Raw genomic sequence first — 25,377 nt, 5'->3', positions numbered from 1 at the left:
TGTGGCGGGGAATACACATCGGCGGCTCTCCTCTCTCTTCCCCTCTGAACGCTGGGGGGAACGGGGGGAACGGCCCCCATACCCCATACGACCCACTCACCCCCCCCCGCTCCCAGGCAGCCCTTCATTGCCAGTCCTAAAATTCCACCCGCAAAATGCGAGTGGAATTTTTGAGGGCTGCCATATAGATCCCCCTTTAGAGCAGGCCAGGGCAGGTCCCCCATAACATAGATCCCCCTTTACTTAGTCTTCTTACTCTTACCTTTTTTTTCACCTGTATATAAAATAGAATCCCCAGGTTGTCCTGCAACACCACACTCCAGGCTCATCTCCAGCCTCTCCCCCTGCAAAGAATATATTATTTTTATTATTTTATTTATTTTTTTTTTTTCCACTTCATAAGTCCTCCTTGCTTCCTCCTCCTCCTCGGCTCAGGTCCATTGTTTACAACTGTCACGTGACCTGCTGTGATTGGTTACAGCGATCACTTGACACCGGTACACTGATCAGTGATCTGGTGGACACAGCCAGTGACAGATCATGTTGCGGTGTGGCCCAGCGGCCATGCAAGTGGTTCTTTCTGAGAGGACATCAAATGACTCCCCCCCCTCCACACAGCACACAGGAACAGAGCTGAGGCTGTCAATCACAGGCTGTGTGCTGGAGCTCCCTCTGTCACCTTTTTTCTCTTGGGTGTCAGGAAAATTTGCCAGAAGTGATAGCAGAGGAAGTAAATAACACTTAGTGCTCTGGATTGAGACACACTATAGAGGGATATGCTATGTTCATATTTCATGTCTGAGCTTTACAACCACTTTAAAAAAAAAAAATCACCTAAGCAGCACAATGGATGGGGTTGGGAGTCTTTGCCTTGGTAGTAAAATAATTTTTTTGCGAAAATCACTTTACTTATCCCTACTACCAGGAAGTGACACCAATTCCATAGCAGCTATCTCCCTAATTGTTATACTTCGGAGGCGTTTTCTGTCCCGGAGCTATCACTTCTTCTGATAGTCGGGTAATGGTGGCCCCCGATGCCCATGGTGCTGTAGGGATGACTAGGTGGAGTAATCCTTGTGCTGCAGTTCCCAGCAATTACATGTGGAGGTCAGGACAATGATTAAATTGTTGGAACTGCTGAATATAGATAAGAACTTGTGCCTGATAACATTAACTAGTCATGTTCCTCCCCCGGCCACCGGCTGAGCTCATGGAGCCCGGAACCCAGTCCAGTCTGGATAACCACAAGAGGTAAGCACTGGCCCCCAGCTGAGCAGAAGTTTTTTTTTATAATTTCTGCAGACAAGGGGGGGGGGCTTTCTGGGGGCCCTGATGTAATGGGGGGTCTCTGGGGGACCCTGATGTAAGGAAGGGCCTCTTTGGGGGCCCTGATGTAAGGAGGGCTCTCTGGGGACCCTGATGTAAGGAAGGGGCTCTCTGTGGGATCTAATGTAAGGGGATGCTCTCTGAGGACCCTGATGTAAGGGGGGCTCGCTGGGGGCCCTGATGTAAGGGGGAGGCTCTCTTGAGACCCTGATGTAAGGGGAGGCTCTCTGGGGATCCTGATGTAAGGGGGGCTCTCTGGGGACCCTGATGTAATAAAGGGGTTCTCTGGGGACCCTGATGTAAGGAAGGGGCTCTCTGGGAACCCTGATGTAAGGAGGGGCTCTCTGGGGGACCCTGATGTAAGGGGAGGCTCTTTGGGGAACCCGATGTAGGGGGGGCTCTCTGGGAAACCTGATGTAAGGGGAGGCTCTCTAGGGACCCTGATGTAATAGGGAGGCTCTCTAGGGACCCTGATGTAATAGGAAGGCTTGCTGGGGACCCAGATATAAAGGGGAGGCTCCCTGGGGACCCTGATGTAAGGGGGGGGGGCTCTCTAGGGACCCTGATGCAAGGGGGAGGCTCTCTTGAGACCCTGATGTAAGGGGGGGGCTCTCTTGAGACCCTGATGTAATAGGAAGGCTCACTGGGGACCCTGATGTAAGGGGGGCTCTCTTGAGACCCTGATGTAAGGGGGGGCTCTCTGGGACCCCCGATGTAAGGGGAGGCTCTCTGGGGAACCTGATGTAAGGGGAGGGCTATCTGGGTGCCCTGATGTAAGGGGAGGCTCTCTGGGGACCCTGACATATAAGGGGAGGCTCTCTAGGGACCCTGATGTAAGGAAGGGCCTCTTTGGGGGCCCCGATGTAAGGGGGACTCGCTGGGAAACCTGATGTAAGGGGAGGCTCTCTGGGGACCCTGATATAAGGGGGAGGATCTATGAGGACCCTGATATAAGGGGGGGGGAGGCTCTCTGGGACCCTGATGTAAGGGGGAGGCTATCTTGAGACCCTGATGTAAGGGGAGGCTCTCTGGGAACCCTGATATAAGGAAGGGGCTCTCTGGGGCTCTGATGTAAGAGGGAGGCTCTCTGGGGACCCTGATATAAGGAAGGGGCTCTCTGGGGCTCTGATGTAAGGGGGGGGCTCTCTGGGTGGGGACCCTGATGTAAGGGGGGTGGTCTCTGGGTGGGGACCCTGATGTAAGGGGGGTGGTCTCTCTGGGGACCATGATGTAAGGGGAGGCTCTCTGGGGGTCCTGATGTAAGGGAGGATCCGCACTCAGATATGTAACAACATATATGTATATTATATACATGTGTATGCCCGCCCAAGCGTATGACTTTCTTTACTTCGCTGCTATGGGCTCTAGCCCCAAATCCTTTGTGGACCTAGCAATGCCCCTGGTGGCCATACAAAATATTGACACTTTGGGCCCAATTTGGACATTTTCACTTAGGGGTGTACTCACTTTTTTTGCCAGTGGTTTAGACATTAATGGCTGTGTGTTGAGTTATTTTGAGGGGACAGCAAATTTACACTGTTATACAAGCTGTACACTCACTACTTTACATTGTAGACAAGTGTCATTTCTTCAGTGTTGTCACATGAAAAGATAGAATAAAATATTTCCAAAATGTGAGGGGTGTACTCACTTTTGTGAGATACTGTATATATATATATATATATATATATATATATATATATATATATATATATATATATATATATATAAATGGGAAACGCTTAAGTTAAAGGCCATCCGAATCATCTGCCTAAATGTGTCAAATTGTCAGAGCCAAGGGAGCTTGTTGAGGTCACTAATGTAATGTAACACCTCTGCTTTTAAAATATTTAATATCGCCTTTTAAGAAGCATCAGAATTCCCCCGTGGAACGTTTTTGGAATATTAATGAATATTTCCTTCAATAAATGCATTAAAGAAATCAATTGCTCCATTACAGACAGCCTGCTGACAAAGGCCTGATAATTGCTGAAAAGCTGGACCCTTCCTTCCAGGGTTTCTCATATTGCTGGATTAAAAAAAAAAAAAGAATTCCGCGAGTAACAAGGGGATGAAGAAATGGTCAGACTTGTCTGCAGGACCCAAACAAGTTGGGCTACGGGCAGTTCCGTTAGGAGCATAGGGAGCTGCACTGAGGCTCGGAGATCAGTACCCACCCGCAAAACATTCTACAATAAGGGGTCAATATTTCAGCATTTGTTGGACGAATGCCACAGCGTTGCAGGGTGCAATTTTGGCTGTAATTTCTGTAATAAATACATTCCTATAATCATCATCTCCATCTAGTGGCCAAAATATGGTATCGTTTTTTTTTTAAATTACTCAATGAGGAGGAAAAAAAATAAACTTTGGCCACTAGATGGAGCTGGTAAACATAGGAATTCACCTGTTATAAAATGTATGATCAAAACAAGGGGCGTGGAGAGGGATTAGAAACCCCGTCAAGTTTTTAATGCTGTCTGTGCCCCCATTCGGGAGATCCACCCTCTCTATTTGTCCTGTTTACCATTACAATCAAAAGTGAAAGCAAAAGAAAGTCCCAAATTTTTAGTTGTCACCAGAACAATAATAGAGGGGGAAATCTTCCAATGAGGACACTAGTTCTGGTGACCAGGGTGACCCTAATGGATTATCTTAATTTGCAGTGATTTCCTCTCACTTCCTGTTTGGCTATGGGACAGGAAGTGAAGAAGGGAAATCTCCCCAATTAGACACAAATAGCAAAATTAAAACAAAACAAACAAAAAAAAAAAAAAACTCACAGGGGTTTTAACCCTCTATTGCTCTATCCAAAATGAAAAAAGTTTGGTCTTTAGTTTCACTTTAAGATTATATTATACATTTTTATGATTTTAGTATAGGGGGAAGAGGTTAATGCACTGTGTATAGTTTATTCACTATATAAAACACACGCACACATATACAGTATCTCACAAAAGTGAGTACACCCCTCATATTTTTGTAAATGTTTTATTCTATCTTTTCATGTGACAACACTGAAGAAATGACACTTTGCTACAATGTAAAGTAGTGAGTGTACAGCTTGTATAACAGTGTAAATTTGCTGTCCCCTCAAAATAACTCAACACACAGCCATTAATGTCTAAACCTCTGGCAACAAAAGTGAGTACACCCCTAAGTGAAAATGTCCAAATTGGGCCCGAAGTGTCAATATTTTGTGTGGCCACCATTATTTTCCAGCACTGCCTTAACCCTCTTGGGCATGGAGTTCACCAGAGCTTCACAGGTTGTCACTGGAGTCCTCTTCCACTCCTCCATGACGACATCACAAAGCTGGTGGATGTTAGAGACCTTGCGCTCATCCACCTTCCATTTGAGGATGCCTCACAGATGATCAATAGGGTTTAGGTCTGGAGACATGCTTGGCCAGTCCATCACCTTTACCCTCAGCTTCTTTATGATGCTTAAAATGAAGATTTTTTGTCTTAATGCATTCTATACATTAAGATAAAAAACCTTCAGTGTGCAGCCCCCCTAATACTTACCTGAGCCCCCTCTAGATCCAGCGATGTTGTAGGAATGTCTCGATTGCCCAGGACTTCCCTCATCATTGGCTGAGACAGCAGCACAGCACCATTGGCTCCCACTGCTGTCAATCAAAGTTAGTCAGCCAATGAGAAGAGAAAGGGGGCAGGGCCAGGCTGCGGCTTCATGTCTGAATTGACACAGGGAGTTGTGACTCGGCTAGGGTGCCCCCATAGCAAGCTGCTTGCTGTGGGGGCACTCAACAGGAGGGAGGGGCCAGGATCAGTGAAGGGGGACCCGAGAAGAGGAGGATCTGGGCTGCTCTGTGCAAATCCAAAGGGCAGGTAAGTATGACATGCTTGTTATTTTCCCCCCCCAAAAAAACAAGACTTTACAATCACATTAAAGTGAGACAAGAGAAATAAAAACTCCTTTAAATATCGTGCTTGGGGGGCCCCTTAGTCTGCCTGTAAGGTGGCGCATCTGTACCATGTATAGAACCTGCTGCAGCAAACCTGACATGTATAAAAAAAAAAATTTAAAAAAAAATAAAATTACATTTAAAATTGATTTTCCCGGCTGCAAGGTTTCTTGAAAAAAAAAAAAAACCATTGCTGGTAATACAAGAATGTGAAAAGAAAACAGTGTGCGCCCCCCCCCGAAATTCATCCTTTGGGTCCGGTATGGACTTTAAGGGGAACCCTACGTCAAAATGTAAAAAAATAACAGCGTGGCCCCCCCCAAAAAAAAATCCACACCAGACCTAATTTTGAGGGGAACCCCCACTTCAAAATGTTTTTTAAAAATGGCGTAGGGTCCCCCCAAAATACATACCAGACCCTGGCCAGCCAGGAAAGGGAGGGCGGGCTTGCCCCCCCACCCCAAAGCACCTTGTCCCCATATTGATGGGGACAAGGACCTCCTCCCCCAGCACCCCGGGCGGTGGTTGTGGGGGTCTGCGGGCAGGGGGCTTATTGGAATCTGGAAGCCACCTTTAACAGATCCCGCCCCCATGTGAATGAGTAGGGGTACATTGTACCCCTTTGAATTCACAAAAAAAAAAAAAAAAAAAAAAAAAAACACAGTTTTTGACAATTCCTTTATTAAAAATAAAAAAACCATGTCCCCCGATGTAAATCCATCATCAATCACGACGTCCGCCGATCCCGAAAAAAGGACTGCTTGCCCAGCACTACATAGCATATGCTTTTGCTGCCCTGCTGCAACCAAAGAAGGTGGTACAGCGAATTTACCTCCAACGTCGGCAGGTAAGTTTCTCCCTTTTGCACAGCAGTATAGGGAAAGTCAAATATATTCTCATTTCAAACCTAAACAGAAAACCATTTTAACAACATTATTACTTTGTCCATTAACTGCTATCACTAAAGCTACACCCCAGTTGCCTTTTTCTGGACTCTTTTTTTTTTTTGTGATGTGAATTTATTAGCGGGAAAGCACTAAATAAATTGGAGCAGCAAATTGATCAAACAACACCCTCCACCCCCGTTTACTCAATAATTCAGAGCAGTGGCGCAGCAGCGACCGCTAATGATGCAAAGGCTTTCATTTATGTGAATGGAAATTAATGCATCATTAGCTGCTCTCCCGAGGATGGATGTGCGAATCGACAGACAAAATGATGGACTTTACTGCAAGACGAACATTGACAGGGTTCAAAAATAGAACCAAAATGGTAAACAACAAAACACAGAAATACAAGTCAGATAGCGAAAAACAAGAAGTCATAAGTAAATAATTAATAACGAGGACAAAACTTTGCAAGAAACAATTGTAGTCACATAACCTTTCCTGCTGGAGTATAAGACTGCCAAATCACTTGGTGTTTTTTTTCCCCCAATAATTCAGCAACAAGGAAATGTCGCTTAACCACTTGCCTACTGGGCACTTTTACCCCCTTCCTGCCCAGGCCCATTTTCAGCTTTCAGCGCTGTCACACTTTGAATGACAATTGCGCGGTCATGCAACGATGTACCCATATGACATTTTTATCATTTCACACAAATAGAGCTTTCTGTTGGTAGTAGTTAATCACCACTGAGTTTTTTATTTTTTGCTAAACAAACAAAAAAAAATTAATATTTGGGGAAAAAAACATTTTTCATAGTTACTGTATAACTGTATTACTGTATAACATTTAATTTTCTCAGGTCATTTTTCTCCTTTACTGATGGACACTGATGAGGCTGCACTGTTGGGCACTCATGAGGAGGCACTGATGAGGCGGCACTGATGGGCACTGATGGGCACTGATAAGTGGAACTGATGGGCACTGATGAAGCGGCACTGGTAAGTAGTGATGAGAAGGCACTGATGAGGCTGCACTGATAGGACGGCACTGATGGGCAATAAAAGGTGGCACTGAAGGGCACTGAGAGGTGGCACTGATAGGCAGCACTGATAGGTGGCACTGATGGGCACTGAGAGGTGGTACTGATGGGCAGCACTGATGGGCACTGATAGGCAGCACTGATAGGTGACACTGATGAGGCACTGATAGGCAGCACTGATGGGCACTGATAGGCAGCACTGATAGGGGATACTGATGGGCACTGGTAGGTGGCACTGATGAGCACTGATTGTGGGCACTGTTTGGCAGCAATGGTGGGACTGCACTGATAATCAGAACACTGATAATCAGTGCCCTGTTTATCAGTGCCGATGTCCCTTTAACATAAGCCAGTTCTGGGCTTTCTTCTTCTCTCCTCATGCAAGAAAAGCTGATAACTGGCTTGTGTTTTCATCCTGTGATCAGCAGTCATTGGGTGACAGCTGATGATGTGATAAGGGGCTTCTGTGATTGGCCCCTTACCTCGATTTGTGATCAGCTGAGTCTAAAGGACTCCGCAATCACAGAGCGCACTGCCGTCTTTTGGCTATAGAGCAGGCAGGAAGTAGTTAAACTGGAAACTCTCCAGAATAGAAATTCCAATCTCTTTAATTGAAGAAAAAAATGTAACCAATAGTATTTCTTTACTAGACCTCTATGATGAAGCCATTGGGGAGGGTGAAATGCGTTGGGGAGGAGTGGAGTCCAGCAGGGAATGTAAGTGACTCTGAACAATAAAGTTTGTTCTATATAGAGCCTCTGTATCTATTGCTAGGCTTCTACAGGGAAGAGACAGATTCTTTTGATGGGCACAGCACCCATGGATGGTTGCCAGGATGGTAACTTTGCCAATGTGGACCCTCTAACTACACTGTATGTATGTACCCAATGAAAGGCATTAGGTGTACGAAAAATGTAGGAAAAAAGCTGGGTAGGTCAAGGCACCATAGAACATGTTAGACCTTTGTTAGCTCGATCTGATGAGGGGGAAGAATTCCAAGATCCATGGAGTCATAAGTTCTAGGTCACCACATCCCAAATGGATAGAAAGAACATAGAACCCCCATTGATGGGTGGGACTGTAAAAGTGACCAAGAACAATGTATTGTATCATAAATAGTACATTTATTACAAAAAAACATATATTGCATAAAAGACTTAAGTCATCACAGACAAAAAAGTACATCAATATCGATACATTTGATTGAATTTACCTAATACTTGCAGACACAGATAGGCTTTTTTGGATGAACCCGATCTGATGAGGGGGAGCCACACTGGATCACATTGGAAGAGGTAAGATCTGGGAACTGGACTGGAAAAGATCAGAACGTGCCAAAGTATGATAATGATGGTCAGTCGCATCAAAATCATGGCGAAATTGCTGTAAAATCACGGTAAAATCACGTGACTTTCATGATGCACAAGGGTGAAAGGGGACTTAGTAGTTCCACTATAATGCCCCGTATACCCGAGCTGATTTTCCGTCGGAAAAAACTTGGATGGTTTTTCCGACAGAATTCCGCTCAAGCTTGCCTTGCATACACACGGTCACACAAAAGTTCTCCGAACTTTCGACCGTCAAGAATGCGGTGACGTACAACACTACGACGAGCCGAGAAAATGAAGTTCAATGCTTCCGAGCATGCGTCGAATTGTTTCCAAGCACAGCGTAGGAATTTTGCGCGTCGGAATTTGTACAGACAATCGCATTTTCGGATAGGAACTTTTTCTGACCGAAAAATTGAGAACCTGCTCTCAATCTTTTGCTGGCCGGAATTCCGCCAGCAAAAGTCCGATGGAACATACACACGGTCGCATTTTCTGACCAAAAGCTCACATCGGTCTTTTGCTGGCCGAATTTCCGATTGTGTGTACGCGGCATTAGTTTCTACTACTAGAGTTTCCACCAGTATTGTATCAACCTGGTCAGTAAACATGGGACTCATTTTTGTTGCTTTTATTATCATTAGTTACATAGTTTGTAAAGTTGAATAAAGACGTAGGTCCACCCAGTTCAACCCACATGTGAGTGTGTGCTATAAATTTCAATATCTTTGAATACTTTGTTTTCTATTATTTTTCTAATATTATTATTATTATTTCATCATAAGATTAGTATTTTCCAGAAAAAAATGTAAATGTTTTGCAATTTATACCAATAGATGATCATTGAGATTGATAAAGTAAATCTAAAGCCAAAATTAATCTCTTGACCTTTTGTAGGGTTTACTCCTTTCATGACCAGAGCAGTTTTTGCGATTCAGCACTGCGCTACTTTTACTGTCAATTGTGCGATCATGCAACACTGTACTGAAAAGACATTTTTATTTTTTATTTTTCACACAAATAGAGCCTTCTATTGGTGGTATATATATATATATATATATATATATATATATATATATATATATATACACACACACAGTATCTCACAAAAGTAAGTACACCCCTCACATTTTTGTAAATATTTTATTATAACTTTTCATGTGGCAACACTGAAGAAATGACACTTGTCTACAATGTAAAGTAGTGAGTGTACAGCTTGTATAACAGTGTAAATTTGCTGTCCCCTCAAAATAACTCAACACACAGCCATTATGTCTAAACAGCTGGCAACAAAAGTGAGTACACCCTAAGTGAAAATGTCCAAATTGGGTCCAATTAGCTATTTTCCCTCCCTGGTGTCATATGACTCGTTAGTATTATGCCGAGTGCACACGGGCGGACTTTCCGACCGGACTGGTCCGACGGACCGAATCCGGCCGACAATTTGACCGTGTGTGGGCTGCATCGGACTTCCGACGGACCGTTTCGGTCAGAAATCCGACGGACTTTAGATTTGAAACTTGCTTCCAATCTTTACTTCGTAACTCCGCCGGACTCAGTTCCCGACGGGAAGCCCGTTCGTCTGTATGCTGGTCCGACGGACCAGATACGACGCAAAGGCAGGGTACTGCATCTCGCGCTCGATGGAATAGGAAAAACAAATTTTCCTATTGCGGCTAGTGGGGGGAATACCAGGCCCTTAGGTCTGGTATGGATTTAAGGGTAACCCCCTACCCCGAAAAAACGGCTGGGGTCCCCCCAAAATCCATACCAGACCCCTATCCGAGCACGCAGCTCGGCCGGTCAGGAAAGGGGGTGGGGACGAGCGAGCGCCCCCCCCCCCCGAGCCGTACCAGGCCGCTTGCCCTCAACATGGGCGGGTGGGTACTTTGGGGGAGGGGGGCGCCCGAAGTCGAAAGAAGACCCCCGAAATCGGAAGAAGACCCCCGGAGCTGTCTAATAAATTACTTTAAAAACCTGTGTAGTGTGTTTTTTTATTGACACATTTTCCCCCAGGTGAATGGGTAGGGGTACGATGTACCCCATACTCATTCACATAGGGTGGGGGGCCAGGATCTGGGGGCCCCCTTATTAAAGGGGGCTCCCAGTTTCCGATAAGCCCCCCACCCGCAGACCCCAACAACCAACGGCCAGGGTTGTAGGGAAGAGGCCCTTGTCCTCATCAACATGGGGACAAGGTGCTTTGGGGTGGGGGGGCCGCAGGGCTCCCCCCTCCCCCAAAGTACCTACCCCCCCATGTTGAGGGCATGCGGCCTGGTACGGCTCAGGAGGGGGGGCGCTCACTCGTCCCCACCCCCTTTCCTGACCGGCCGTGCTGCATGCTCGGATAGGGGTCTGGTATGGATTTTGGGGGGACCCCACGATGTTTTTTCGGCATAGGGGGTTCCCCTTACAATCCATACCAGACCTAAGGGCCTGGTATGCCCTGTGACGGGGCTTGCAAGGTGTCAATCTCGCCGATAAAAGCGGCGAGATTGACTTCCTTTTCTAGTCCCGTCATACCCGAGTCATGTTCAAAATGAACAGACTTGTCCGTGTGTGGGCAAGTCCGTTCATTTGGAAAGTCCGCCGTAAGTCAGTCGGGAAGGCCGGCGGACCTAGTCTGCCGGAAAGTCCGGTCGTGTGTACGCTGCATCACAAGGTCTCAGGTGTGAATGGGGAGCAGGTGTGTTAAATTTGGTGTTATCGCTCTCACTCTCTCATACTGGTCACTGGAAGTTCAACATGGCACCTTATGGCAAAGAACTCTCTGATCTGGATCTGAAAAAAAAGAATTGTTGCTCTATCAATGGAAACGCCCCAAAAATGACCCCATTTTGAAAAGAAAACAACCCAACGTATAATCTTTGAGGCATAATGAGTCTTTTGAACGTGTAATTTTTTTCTACAAGTTTCTGGAAAATGTGTAAAGAAAATGAAAACCCATTCTTTTTTTTTTACACAAAGTTGTCCATTTATACAATATTTCTAATACATAGCATGTAAATACCAAAAATTACACCCCAAAATAGATTCTCCTACTCCTCCTGAGTACGGCGATACCACATGTGTGAGACTTTTACACAGCCTGGCCACATACAGAGGCCCAACATGCAGGGAGCACCATCAGGCGTTCTAGGGGCATAAATGTCTAATTTGACTACCTATTACACTTTTGTGAGGCACTCTAGTGGCATGGATGTGGCATGGATAAGAACTGATGTGGCATGGATGAGCATGAATGGGGATGGATGAGCCGTGGAAGGGGGTAGCTGAGTGTGGATGGGATGACTGGGTACGGATGGGATGGCTGGGTACAGCTGGGTACGGATGGGATGGCTGGGTATTGCTGAGTATGGTTGGGGGTGGATGGGATGGCTGAGCATGGATTGATGGATGAGTATTGCTGAGTATGGATGAGCATGGATGAGTATGGATGGATGGAGGAGTATTGCTGAGTATGGATGGATGGCTGAGCATGGATGAGTATTGCTGAGTATGGATGGAAGGCTGAGCATGGATGGATGGCTGAGTATTGCTGAGTATGGATGGCTGGCTGAGGATGGATGGCTGGCTGAGTATGGATGGATGGATGGCTGGCTGAGTATGGATTGATGGATGGCTGGCTGAGTATGGATGGATGGATGGCTGGCTGAGTATGGATGGATGGATGGCGGGCTGAGTATGGATGGATGGATGGCGGGCTGAGTATGGATGGATGGATGGCGGGCTGAGTATGGATGGATGGATGGCGGACTGAGTATGGATGGATGGATGGTGGGCTGAGTATGGATGGATGGATGGCGGTCTGAGTATGGATGGCGGACTGAGTATGGATGGATGGATGGCGGGCTGAGAATGGCTGGAGTGGGCACAAATCAGCGCTGTGGGCACTACACATCCAGCCCACAGCGCTGCTGCAGCATCTGATCTCTCCCCTCTCTGTATCGATCTGTACAGAGAGGGGAGAGAGGAACCGGACGTGACGCCGGTTTGTTTCTGATCGCTCTGTCATTTGACGGTAAAGGGCGCTGTCAGCGCGGACCCGGCGGTCACGGATGTTCCCGGGTGTGCTCCCCAGGGGGCGCGCGGGAGCAAGATTTTGGGAGGATGTCAATGTAGGCCTGCCCAGAGTTATCGAGCCACACTGTAGCCGTCATTCGGCTATAGCGCGGTCGTTAAGTAGTTAAAGTTGTTTTTTTTTTTTTTTTCAAATGACATTTTTTTTTTTTTTATTGCATTTTAGTGCAAATATGAGATCTAAGGCCTTTTTGACCCCCAGATCTCATATTTAAGAGGTCCTGTCATGCTTTCTATTACAAGGCATGTAAAAATATGTCAGTTTTCTTTTTGAATGGATATGTTTTATTGCAGAAAGTAGAAAATATTGGGTTTTTTTTTTCAAAATTGTTGGTCTTTTTTTGTTTATAGCTCAAAAAAAATGCAAATCAAATACTACCAAAAGAAAGCTCTAATTGTGGGGAAAAAAATGATATAAATTTTATTTGGGTACAGTGTTGCATGTTGCCGTATTGCAAAAAATGGCGGGGGGGGGGGGTAAATTTTCAGGAGGTCAGGTGGTTAAAGTGATGCTAAAGTCTCTGTTTTTTTTGTTTTTTTTTTTTAAATAACAAACATGTCATACTTATCTACTCTGTGTAATGGTTTTGAAGCCCAGATCCTTCTCTTCTCGGGTCCCTCCAGGGACGGAACAAGTGGTGGGCAGAAGGGACGGCTGCCCTGGGCACTGTGGTATGGTGTAATGTGGGGGGGGGGGCGTCACAAGGAGATTGGGGGGGGGATTTGTGTTGGAGGGAGAATTTGGGGGGCTGCAGGGGGTAAGTATTGTTCTATTAGGGGAAATATGGGGGTTGCTAAGAGTGGTGATTTAGGGGGATTTTTGTTGGGAGAGGGATGGGGGAGGAAGAAGATCTGTGCTAGGTGTTGGGATTTGAAGGAAATTTGTACTAGGAGGGGAAATTTTAGGGGTAGAGGATTTGTGCTAGGAGGGGTGATTTTTTGGGGGGGCATTAGAGCTGGGGGGGGGGGACAAAGATTTTGTGCTGAGATGGGTGATTTCAGCAGGGGGGTGGATTTGTACTGGGAGGAGGGGGTGTTTTTTGCTTAGGGAGTAAGCATGCAGATTAGTGCTCAGTTTGTTTGTTGGAAGTTTTTTGCTAGAGACACGGTTCTATTTGCTGGTGTTCTGACAAGCCTTTTTATCACCTTTGTTTGTGAGTATTACTATTGCTGTTACACTTTTTATACATTTTATCTTTGGCAATGCACACGGTCGGTGCACTCTCCTTTCCTCAATATATTTTGGAAGTTTTTTGCTGACACAGAACGCTCATACATCTTGGGGGGGGGGGGGGCACAGTTTGGCATGTTCACCCTGGGCTCTAAATGGCCTTGTCCCGGTACTGGGTCCCTCTTTGGCACTTCTGGCCCCTGCCGGGTGCCCCCACAACACGCAGCTTGCTATGGGGGCACCAGAGCCGAGCCACTGGTCTGTGTGTCCATTCAGACACAGAGCCGTGGCCTGGCCCCGCCCACTCTCTCTCCTCATTGGCTAACTGACTTTGATTGACAGCAGCGGGAGCCAATGGCGCCCCCGCTGCTGTTCCAGCCAATGAGGAGGTGAGTCCCGGACAGCCAAGCCTCTCGTGCAACATCACTGGATCGAGATGGGCTCAGGTAAGTATTAGGGGGGCCGAGGGGGGCTGCTGCACACAGAAGGTTTTTTTTTTTTATCTTAATGCACAGAATGCATTAAGGTAAAAAAACTTTCTGACTTTAGAACCCCTTTAAAGCGGGATTCCGGACATAAAAAAAAAAATGTAAATGTCAGCAGCTACAAACACTGTAGCTGCTGACTTTAAATAAGTACTTACCTGTCCTGGGTGCCCGCGATGTGGGCCGCCCAAGGCCGACCCGTCCCTCGGCTCTCGGGTCCCGGTACCGCCATCCTAGGTAAGGGAAACAGGCAGTGGAGCCTTGCGGCTTCACTGCCAGTTTCCTACTGCGCACGCGCGAGCGGCGCGGCTCTCTGTGAATGGCCCCGTGGTGTTCTGGGAACACACACAGTTCCCAGAAGACAACGGGGCCGCTCACCGAGGAGCAAAACACGCCGCGGAATAGGAAGAGGCAGATTAGGAAGACTGCCTAGTAACAAGGGTTTAGGTAAGTTTAACATTTTATTTTTTTTCAAATGTTTTTTTTTTATTTTTTTTAGGATTTTTGGTGAATTTTTTTTTTTTCAGGGTGGCCCTCCACTTTAAGCAATTTTATCAACTACCAGATAACTGTCCCATATAAAGAGGAAAATGGAACTCTAATAGCGCAAATAATATATAAAAACTAATCTAAAGCATAAAATGCCATCACTAGCACAGAGCAGGCAGCTTCTGACATCTACCTTTCTGATGAATCCCCTGATAACGTCCTTTTTCAGGTGAAACGCGTAGGATGGAGTTTAAGAAGTATTGACTTCAAAGGAAATCTCTCTAAAGAGAAGAAAATCTGCTTTAAGACAGATGTCATCAGAACAAGTTTCTCCGCTGGAAGATCATTTATTCCTACTCATGGGACAACTCCAAATGTTGGATTCCCGTCACTTTTAGCTACAGTGACATGGCTTATCAGTTTTTTATAGGAAAGGTGGATCTCTCCAGTGGGGACACAGGTGGCAATAAAAATCTGAGACTCTCGCCACTCTATCCAAATCTTCTAGTTGATGCATGATGACAGTTGAATGCAGAATTTGCCTTCTGAGGCCTTCAAAGTCTATTTTCATATCTACAACAATGCTCAGACACAAGGGGCTTGCTGTACCACTGAAGAATAGGATGCTGTCATTGCTTCAATAAAAGCCTACCTGCTCGCAATTCGTTACAGAAGAATCTTAGTTCCACTTCAAAGTTTTACTAAACCTCAGTGGCGGCTGGTGCTCGAAACATTTTTTTTTGGGGGTGGGGGCCGCAAACAAACCTGGCCCCCCAGGTTTGTTTGCCGGGATCAGGAAGGTGGCGACCCATGGCCTTACCTTAGGCAGAGAGGTGTGTGGAGGGAAGAGCCAAGCTAGGGCCATTGCTTCTCCTCCCGGCTGAACAGGACGTGGGTCCTTAGACCTGATTGGCCAGGAGTCCTAAGACTAAGTCCAATCGGGTCTCAGGACCCGCTTTCTGATTGGCCGGGAGGAGAAGCAGAAAGACATTAGCGAATATTAATTTGCTAATGTCACACCAGTGGATGGGCCCGGGGCACAGTGCTCTGCGCCCCGAGCCCACCCTTTTTGAACCAATTAGAGCCTCCAGCATAAATTTTATAAACAATGGCTTGGGGAGCCAGTCTGTATGATGAGGCCACAATTTAGTGCACTCGGAACAAGATTAGAGATTTTTTTTTTTGTGCTAAATTCTGGTGTCTGTTTCACAGACTTTGGGTAGAAGTAACAGGTGTGGAAAAATTGGGCTTTGGGTGTTGGTGGTGCCTTCTCTTTTTCCACATAAAAACAACACCCACAAAGCTAGGAAATGTAGACATTCTTACAGAGATTCCAGATCCAGAAAACACTTAATCGGCGACATCGTGATCAGTGGCTTGATAGCTGCGGCTAATCCAGGACTGATTCATTTTGATAAATGACAGCCAGGTAACGAAGTCTGTGGACAGACGCGCTCTTTTATCTGTCACAAAACCTCCGGCAGCACTGAATGCCCATTCGGAGAGCACCCTGGATGCAGGGCAGCCCAGCAGCTCAATTGTGTACTGGGCAAGTTCTGCTCAGTGGTCTATTCTCATGACCCAGTAACCCAGTGGATTGTCAACTGGAAAGCTCTCCATGGCTGTTTTCACCCCTACAGTGGTGTAGCGTGGGGGGTGCGGGGGGGGGGGGGCGTGGCCCCGGGCGCAATATCTTGAGGGCCGCAGAAGTCCCGACTCCCGCTATCCCGATTCCCGACTACTGTCATTCCGACTTCCGACTCGGCACTCCACACCTGGGAGTACCGAGTGTGCCACTGTCTACGCCCCGCCTCTGCCGCTCTCCATGTTTCTGTGCTAGTGCTGCCAGAGCTTCCCCAGCTGTCCGGCCTCAGCGATGGACACTCTCTGCGATTGGCTGCTCCAGTCATGTGTAGGCACTGCGACAAGCAGAGCTGGCTTTGGCGGTTGACCGCGGGTCGCTGTCAGGTCTGGTATGGATATTAAGGGGAACCCCGGCCAAAAATTAAAAAAAAAAACGGCGTGGGGTCCCCCCAAAAATCCATACCAGACCCTTATCCGAGCATGCAACCTGGCAGGCCGCAGGAAAAGAGGGGGGGACGAGAGTGCGGCCCCCCCCTCCTGAACCGTACCAGGCCACATGCCCTCAACATTGGGAGGGTGCTTTGGGGTAGCCCCCCAAAACACCTTGTCCCCATGTTGATGAGGACAAGGGCCTCATCCCCACAACCCTGGCCGGTGGTTGTGGGGGTTTGCGGGCGGGGGGTTTATCGGAATCTGGAAGCCCCCTTTAACAAGGGGACCCCCAGATCCCGGCCCCCCCCTGTGTGAAATGGTAAGGGGGTAGTTACCCCTACCATTTCACTAAAAAACTGTCAAAAATGTTAAAAATGACAAGAGACAGTTTTTGACAATTCCTTTATTTAAATGCTTCTTCTTTCTTCTATCTTCCTCCATCTTCTTCTTCTGGTTCTTCTGGCTCTTCTGGTTCTTCCTCCGGCGTTCTCGTCCAGCATCTCCTCCGCGGCATCTTCTATCTTCTTCTCCTCGGGCCGCTCCGCACCCATGGCATGGGGGGAGGCTCCCGCTCTTCTCTTCATCCTCTTCTCTTCTTCCTTCTTCTCTTCTTCATTTTCTTCTCCGGGCCGCTCCACATCCATGCTGGCATGGAGGGAGGCTCCCGCTGTGTGACGGTGTCTCCTTGTCTGACAGTTCTTAAATAACGGGGGGCGGGGCCACCCGGTGACCCCGCCCCCTCTGACGAATGGGACATGACGGGACTTCCTTGTGGCATTCCCCGTGACGTCACAGGGAAGTCCCGTCAAGTCACCGTGCGTCAGAGGGGGCGGGGTCACCGGGTGGCCCCGCCCCCATTATTTAAGAACCGTCAGACGAGGAGACGCCGTCACACAGCGGGAGCCTCCCTCCATGCCAGCATGGGTGCGGAGCGGCCCGGAGAAGAAAATGAAGAAGAGAAGAAGAGAAGAAGGAAGAAGAGAAGAGGATGAAGAGAAGAGCGGGAGCCTCCCCCCATGCCATGGGTGCTGAGCGGCCCGAGGAGAAGAAGATAGAAGACGCCGTGGAGGAGATGCTGGACGAGAACGCCGGAGGAAGAACCAGAAGAGCCAGAAGAACCAGAAGAAGAAGAAGAAGATGAAGGAAGATAGAAGAAAGAAGAAGCATTTAAATAAAGGAATTGTCAAAAACTGTCTCTTGTCATTTTTAACATTTTTGACAGTTTTTTAGTGAAATGGTAGGGGTAAGTACCCCCTTACCATTTCACACAGGGGGGGGGCTTCCAGATTCTGATAAGCCCCCCGCCCGCAGACCCCCACAACCACCGGCCAGGTTTGTGGAGATGAGGCCCTTGTCCTCATCAACATGGGGACAAGGTGTTTTGGGGGGCTACCCCAAAGCACCCTCCCAATGTTGAGGGCATGTGGCCTGGTACGGTTCAGGAGGGGGGGCTGCACTCTCGTCCCCCCCTCTTTTCCTGCGGCCTGCCAGGTTGCGTGCTCGGATAAGGGTCTGGTATGGATTTTTGGGGGGACCCCACGCCATTTTTTTTTTTTTTTTGGCACGGGGTTCCCCTTAAAATCCATACAGGTCTGGTATGGAATTTAGGGGGAACCCCGTGTCATTTTTTTAAAAAAATTTTGGCCGGGGTTCCCCTTAATATCCATACCAGACCTGAAGGGCCTGGTATGGAATTTAGGGGGACTCCCACGTCATTTTTTTTTTTTAAATTTTGGTTCGGGGTTTCCCTGTGGGGAATTCCCATGCCGTTTTTATCAATGAACTTCTATGTGTATTGTCGGCAATGCAATAGCCGCGGGTAGTTTTAAATGGGTTTTTTCCTTCCAAATGTCATTTTGCTGTCAGACTGTTCTAAACACGGGAAACATGCGCCCCTTTACAGGCATACTATAGACACCCCCCAGGTACGAAATTTAAAGGGATATTACACTTTTATTGTTTGACTTTAAGCATTATTAAAATCACTGCTCCTGAAAAAACGGCCGTTTTTAAAACTTTTTTTTGCATTGATACATGTCCTCTGGGGCAGGACCCAGGTCCCCAAACACTTTTTATGACAATAACTTGCATATAAGCCTTTAAAATTAGCACTTTTGATTATTCATGTTCGTGTCCCATAGACTTTAACGGTGTTCGCGTGAACTTTTTTCCTGTTCGCATGTTCTGGTGCGAACCGAACAGGGGGGTGTTCGGCTCATCCCTAGTGTGTATGTATAATATATGGGGGTTAGTGTATATATATATATATATATATAATATATGGGTGTTAGTGTACATATAATATATGGGGGTTAGTGTGTGTATGTATAATATATGGGGGTTAGTGTGTGTATATTATATATGGGGGTTAGTGGAAATATAATATATAGGGTCAGTAAATATATAATATATGGAAGGTAGTGTATATATAAAACATGTGAGGGAGGGCAGTGTGTAATACATGGGGTGATGGGGGGGAATCAGTGTATACATAATACATGGAGGGGCAGTGTGTAATTCATGGGGTGATGAGGGGTCAGTGTATATATAATACATGGGGTGATGGGGGGGGGCGGGGCAGTGACAAAGATGCATTTTTTTAATTACATACATGTGCTTATGGGGTAAGGGGTTTTATCCTGTTCTAGTGGAAGGGAGTACTAAAAGTACATGAGTTAGGGGGGCGCAAATTACTTGACTTGCCCCGGGTGCTGACAACTCACGCTACGCCACTGCACCCCTAGATAATCTCCCACCATATTATGCAGATGCTGCCAATGGAATGTGGAAGCTGACAGACCTGGGTGGCGAGGACTAAAATTTTTTTGAAATGCATCACTGAGGCGGCCCCCTTATCCACCGCTCCTCGCTTGACCAACAGAAGTCTCAGAACTAGCCTTTCCATAAAACTGTAACCTAGCAGAGTCTGGAAAGGCATTACATTAACTCCTCTTCAAAAAATAGGAAGTTTCCCCAGGGGTTTTTTAGCAGCAGAGAATTTGTACAAAAAGTAGTTGATGTAAAAAAATCATTTTTTTAACAGACAATAATAATTTTAAACGAACAATAATGAATCATCCATATTGGTAGTGCGACACAAAAACAAACATGGAACATTACTCATAGCAAGGAACACCCTATGTACAAGCATGGGTTGCCAATTGTATTTATGACGTATGTATCCACATGAAAAATCCCGATGCATTTCGACCCTTGCAATTTTTCGATCTCTTCAGGGGGATTTATATTCTAGGAAAATATCAAAGTATCTAATTAAAGTCATTGGACAATATAAAAAATGTGTAAGTATAGTTACCAATGGGTAGATGAAGACATGAAGATGTATCGCACAAACCAGCATTGCAGGATTGTAGTTATCCAAAGATCCCATCGCTGCCGCACATCCCCTCCCCCGCGTCCTCTGGGTGGGTGCATAGTCCACCGAGCTTGCAGGGGGCCACGTTCTAGGACCCAGAGAGGAGGATGGGGGGGGGGTAAAACACCTGCAGATGGACATGCGAAGACTTTTTGTAAGTAGTCGTTTAGATAATATTGGAGGAGTGTATAGAAGTGCTTGGCAGCTGTAGGCTGGTTATTATTTGGTCACTAGTGGATTCATGTTATAAAAAAATGAATTAAGTTATACATAACATAGCGTAGTTTATTCCTTGGTTGGATTGGTTATAAAAAGGGTTGGCTAGCAGTGAAGAAAGGTTGGGTGGGGGATGGGGTGTAGTGATGTGAAAATGCATGATGTGGGATTGACTGATGATGGGGCAAAACAAGTGTAAAAGTGAAAAAACAAAAAAACAAACCACACTAAAAACTGAAAAACAAGTTTTAAAAGTGTAAACAATTGTATATGTGAAGTGAGAAGAAAAAGGGGGAATAGGTTGAATAATGAAATGATGAAAGTGAAATGGATTTGGGTGCCAAAAAGTGATGTGACACTGAATAGTATATACCCTGTTTCCCCGAAAATAAGACCTAGTGTGATTGTCAGTGATGGCTGCAATATAAGCCCTACCCCCCAAAGAAGCCCTAGTTAAAGTCTTTGTAGGTCTTCTTTGCAGGGTAGGGCTTATTTGGGGTGTAGGGCTTATATTGCAGCCATCACTGACAATCACGCTAGGTCTTATTTTCGGGGAAACAGGGTATGGTACGTAAGGTAAGAGGATATGAGTAAGGTTTTTACTACATAGGGCTAATGGTGTAACTTTGAAAAAAATAACGATGTTGGAAAATGAAAATAAATGGGTATAACACAAGTACATAGATTAGCCAGTCAAACAGCATTCCAAAAAGCTGCACTTACCAAGCACTCCATCAGTTTTGTATCAGCATATGACAGCATTACCAGGGAACACCTCAGGATCTCCTGGGAGCTGTGGGGTTTTAAAGTGTCTGCATGATTGTCCATTGTCTGCAGGTGTCAGGCCCCTCCCCATCCACCCTCCCAATGGGTCTGCGGCGCCAGAAAGGCGTCGTCCACGTGGTCCCCTCTGCGTTCCGGAAGGTATGGCCCCGGCACGAGCCGTCGCCTCCGACGCAAAAGCGCAACGTCATAGACAGTCCGGTGGCGATCGCGGGACGCCGCTGGCACAGAGAGGGCTCCCCACAGTGGCCCAGGGGGGGACTCAACTGTAGGGAAAAGGGGAGCAAAATATTACAGCGCGCACATGCAAAAAAGACAAAAAAGGCAAAAGATGCTTTAAAGATGGTGCAGCCATAAGACCTGCTCTGCTGTATGGTCTTATGGCTGCACCAGCTTTAATGCATCTTTTAGGGTGTGCCCCCAAATATCTTGTTTGTTTATTGTAGGGATTCTGACCAAATCCTTTTGGGTGAGGAGCACCCCACTCTTTCATTAAGTACCTCTCATTAGTGTCCACTTGTGTCATGGGTGGAGACCTCATAGTTCTCCCATATAGAAGAGTGAATTGCTCTCATGGTTCAGAGAAGCAGGATCTCCCAATCCATGGATAGTGATGGACCCACTAATCATGGGGTACTTTGTCGCAGTAAGTGGGCTTAGCACCATATAGCAATATGGTGTGACCAAATCCCCATATTTTTTGATAATATTTTTAAAAATTGTCTATGTGTTTTAAACTAGCCCTGCTGGAGGTAAATATCTTTTTTGCATGTGTGCGCTGTAATATTTTGCTCTGCTGTATGGTCTTATGGCTGCACCATCTTTAATGCATCTTTTAGGGTGTGCCCCCCAAATATCTTGTTTGTTCAGCTGTAGGGAAACACGCATTGGGGAGAATCGCAGAATGCATCCGCGTCTCCCCACCGTGCCGGGAAGCGGGGCAGAAAAGAGGCACCCACCCAATGTCGCAGGGCTGAACATAGCGGTCCGCACCGGGAGGATGGACAAAATAAAACACTGCAATGCATGCAAAGTGATGGACAAAATAAAATGATTTACAAATATTCGTATATAGGTATATAGTTGGTTGGAAGAGCCAAGGGCATATACAGTGCCATCAATTAAATTAACTCCTCTTCAAGGTGTCCTCAAGATGTTTCATCCTCTGCTCCCTCTGTGAGATTGGGATGAGTTCTGAGGAATTCCCCTTGTAATGGTGGTCAAGGGGGGTTGCCAACCAGTGGCGGCTGGTGCTCAAAATCTTTTGAGGGGGCACAAACAAATTGAAAAATTCTGAAAAAAAAAACATCAATTGCAGCCTTAATGTGCCCATCAAACGCAGCCACTGTGCCCATCAAACGCAGCCACTGTGCCCATCAAACGCAGCCACTATGCCCATCAATTGCTGCCACTGTGCCCTTCGAATGCCACCACTGTGCCCATCAAATGCCGCCACTATGGCCGCCACTGTGACCCTCCGTCTGCTCGCCATCTTCCCTGCACTTACCCTATCTCGGTGGAGCAGCGGGTGACGGCGGCGAGCAGTGTCCTCCATGCGTCTCCTCCCATCCTCATCTCCTGACAGGCATCCAATCACAGCACCTGTTGTTTCAGCCAATCAGGTGACAGGTAACAGACCTGCGCACCTGATTGGCGCAGAGGCGGTTCAGTTTTAGGAAAGCAAATATCTATTTGCTTTTCTAACACACCTGGGTGAACTGCGAGCGCAATGCTTTACGCTTGCAGTTCACCTTTTTTGAAGCCTGTTAGAGCCCGAAGATGGTCCGGGCACCTGAATAGGGGGCATGGACGCACTGCCACTGTTGCCAACCCATAAGGATCCTTCTCCTTGAAGCCACAAATTCTTGGGTCCTTTTGCAGGCTTTGAAGAATGAGGGAGCCCATGCACCGCAAGTTTGAAGCAGAGTCCTCGGGGTCACTGAGGATTACAGTATCTGGACATGCCTCCTCCCAGCTACGTACTACTCCCAAGGGTTCTGGGGACGTAAAACCATCTCTTAAGGTTTGGCATATGTCTTCCTCTGCTTCAATGCCTCCAAAAATGCCAGAATCCTCCTCCTCCTCCTTTTGTGTGTTCTGTGGCATCACAAGAATGGTTTCTGCATAAAGCGGACCTTGAGAGGCTGTGTATGACCTCCTGAAATTTCTACAACTGGCGGGTGGCAGTGACTGTATTTTTTTTTCGCTGCAGCAGCTGGGGCAGAGAAATTTGCCTACTATAGTCTTTAGCTGGTGGTGTGCTGCTGGCAGCTGTGCTGCAAGGACCTGTGATACCCTTTGCAATACCATCATCCCTGTCAGTGGAGGTTGCTTAGAGGTCATGAGATACAGTGGGGGTAGACCTGAAAGGTGAGGAGTGAGGAGGAGCAGAATTGTGTCCCTTTTGCATGGCTTTCAGGTGCTCTTACCAACAGGCTGAGTTGTGGGATGTTAAATGCCCTGTCAAGCAAGTGGTACCCAAATGGCTGGTGTTTTTGCCATCAGGGACCTCATCATCATCCTCCCCTCCATCCTCATCATCACTGGAGCCAACTTGGCAATACGCTGTGGCTGGGGGAACATGATTGCCAATTTGTGTACCAGTGTTCTCCCCTCTCTGTAGGCTCATGTTCCTATCTTCCTCAATCTCAGAACCAACATCATAATCAAGTATTGCATTGTCAAGGAGCAAGTGGCTGACTCTGTGTTTAAATAACTCAGCTGACTCCTCCATGCCTGATGGTGGGGCTATGGCAATAGCTGTGGACGAGGAGATAGAAAAATGGGAACATAATTGCCAATTTGTGTACCAGTGTTCTCCCCTTTCTGTAGGCTCATGTTCCTATCTTCCTCAACCTCAGAACCAACATCATAATCAAGTATTGCATTGTAAAGGAGCAAGTGGCTGACTGTGTTTAAATAACTCAGCTGACTCCTCCATGCCTGATGGTGGAGCTATGGCAGTAGCTGTGGATGAGGAGATAGAATAAGTCTCTCTGGCAGCTGCAGGGGACTGTGTGCTAGTCTCTGCTTGGGTGAGGAGGATAAGGATGGTTTAGTAAGCCAGTCCAACACCTCCTCTGCATGCTGTGGCTGGATTGCACGGGCAACATCACTAAACAGAGTAAATGGTGTCCTACCTGAGGACAGACCATGTCCACCTTTGTCTGTGGACACAGATGCTGCTTGCCCACTCACAGTGCCATAGGAACGTCTGCCTCTCCTTGTTGGCCTCCCAGATATAATGGGGGGGGGGCTTATTACAAAATGTAATAGAGAAGGGAAAATGTGCACTTTAATCAATGGAAAGTGGTGTTTGGTGCACTTTAACCTGAGAACTCACTACACAGACACACTCCACTGACACACTACAAAATACTACAGGAAAACTGTATGGGTGCACATCAATATACTGCAGCAAAAGTGCACTAACACACTTAAATATACTGCAGTAAAAGTGCACTAACACACTTAAATATACTGCAGTAAAACGACTGCATTTATCCTGCCTATGTTACGCCTCTTGTTGCCATAAAAGTACAATTGTAACATTATTGTCATACCTACGTAAGTATGTGTATAAAAAAGCTCAATTGCGCCAAACAGAACAGTTATTTAGAAAGATGCTGAGTGTATCTTTTTGTGCCTGTTCCTTACTGCAGTAGTTATTATTAATTTGGAACCACTAAACAATATGAGGATAGGAGTTGCCTATCAATAAAATTCCAGAACAGTTGGCGAGCCAGCCAGGAGGGGATTTACAGGTGACCCTGAAAATCCAAAATGAGTAACTCAGGGACTGGTAACTAATAACTCGAGGTACCATATCACCAAAGATGGAGTGACATCATCACAGTGGCTGGGGACCAGGCGCCATCTTGCCGATGTCTGACTTGTGACTGAGAGATCCAACTGTGCATTTACCACACACGTGTTGTGACTTTTTACTCTGCGAGTGTTATTTTATCCTTTATTTTAAAAAAAATTAAGCAGTTTACACTATGAAGTTTCCTCTTATATTTTGCATGTCCATTGTATGAGGCATATGAAAGATTATTAATGACTTGTTTTGTGGTTATTTGCATGACATTGTGCCATTTTATACATATTTATAGGTTGTGAACAGAGTGGAGCTAATACTTATTTATTACTACATGATTGCTGCTCTGCATAGCGATAAGAACCGTCCAATGCCAGCACTGGAAAGAAGAAGGACCAAGTATGCCATGTGAAGGGCCAGAATACTGCTGGA

The 25,377-nt window shown here is 46.5% G+C and overlaps 1 long non-coding RNA gene across 2 annotated transcripts; it reads left to right on the top strand.

Moving 5' to 3' along the window:
- Positions 1–552: 552 nt before the first annotated feature.
- LOC141107124 (uncharacterized) lies at positions 553–25,377 on the top strand. 2 transcript variants are annotated; one of them, XR_012235789.1, is made up of 4 exons: positions 553–1,251; positions 7,002–7,140; positions 8,408–8,476; positions 25,241–25,377. It is a non-coding gene; the product is annotated as an uncharacterized lncRNA (long non-coding RNA). The 2 variants fall into 2 exon arrangements; XR_012235790.1 differs by lacking the exon at positions 8,408–8,476.

Source organism: Aquarana catesbeiana, linkage group LG09 (genome assembly GCF_042186555.1).
Source record: "Aquarana catesbeiana isolate 2022-GZ linkage group LG09, ASM4218655v1, whole genome shotgun sequence".
NCBI classification, from domain to species: Eukaryota; Metazoa; Chordata; class Amphibia; order Anura; family Ranidae; genus Aquarana; species Aquarana catesbeiana.
Note: the sequence above shows the minus strand (reverse complement) of the source record. Positions and strands in the feature narration are given on the sequence as shown.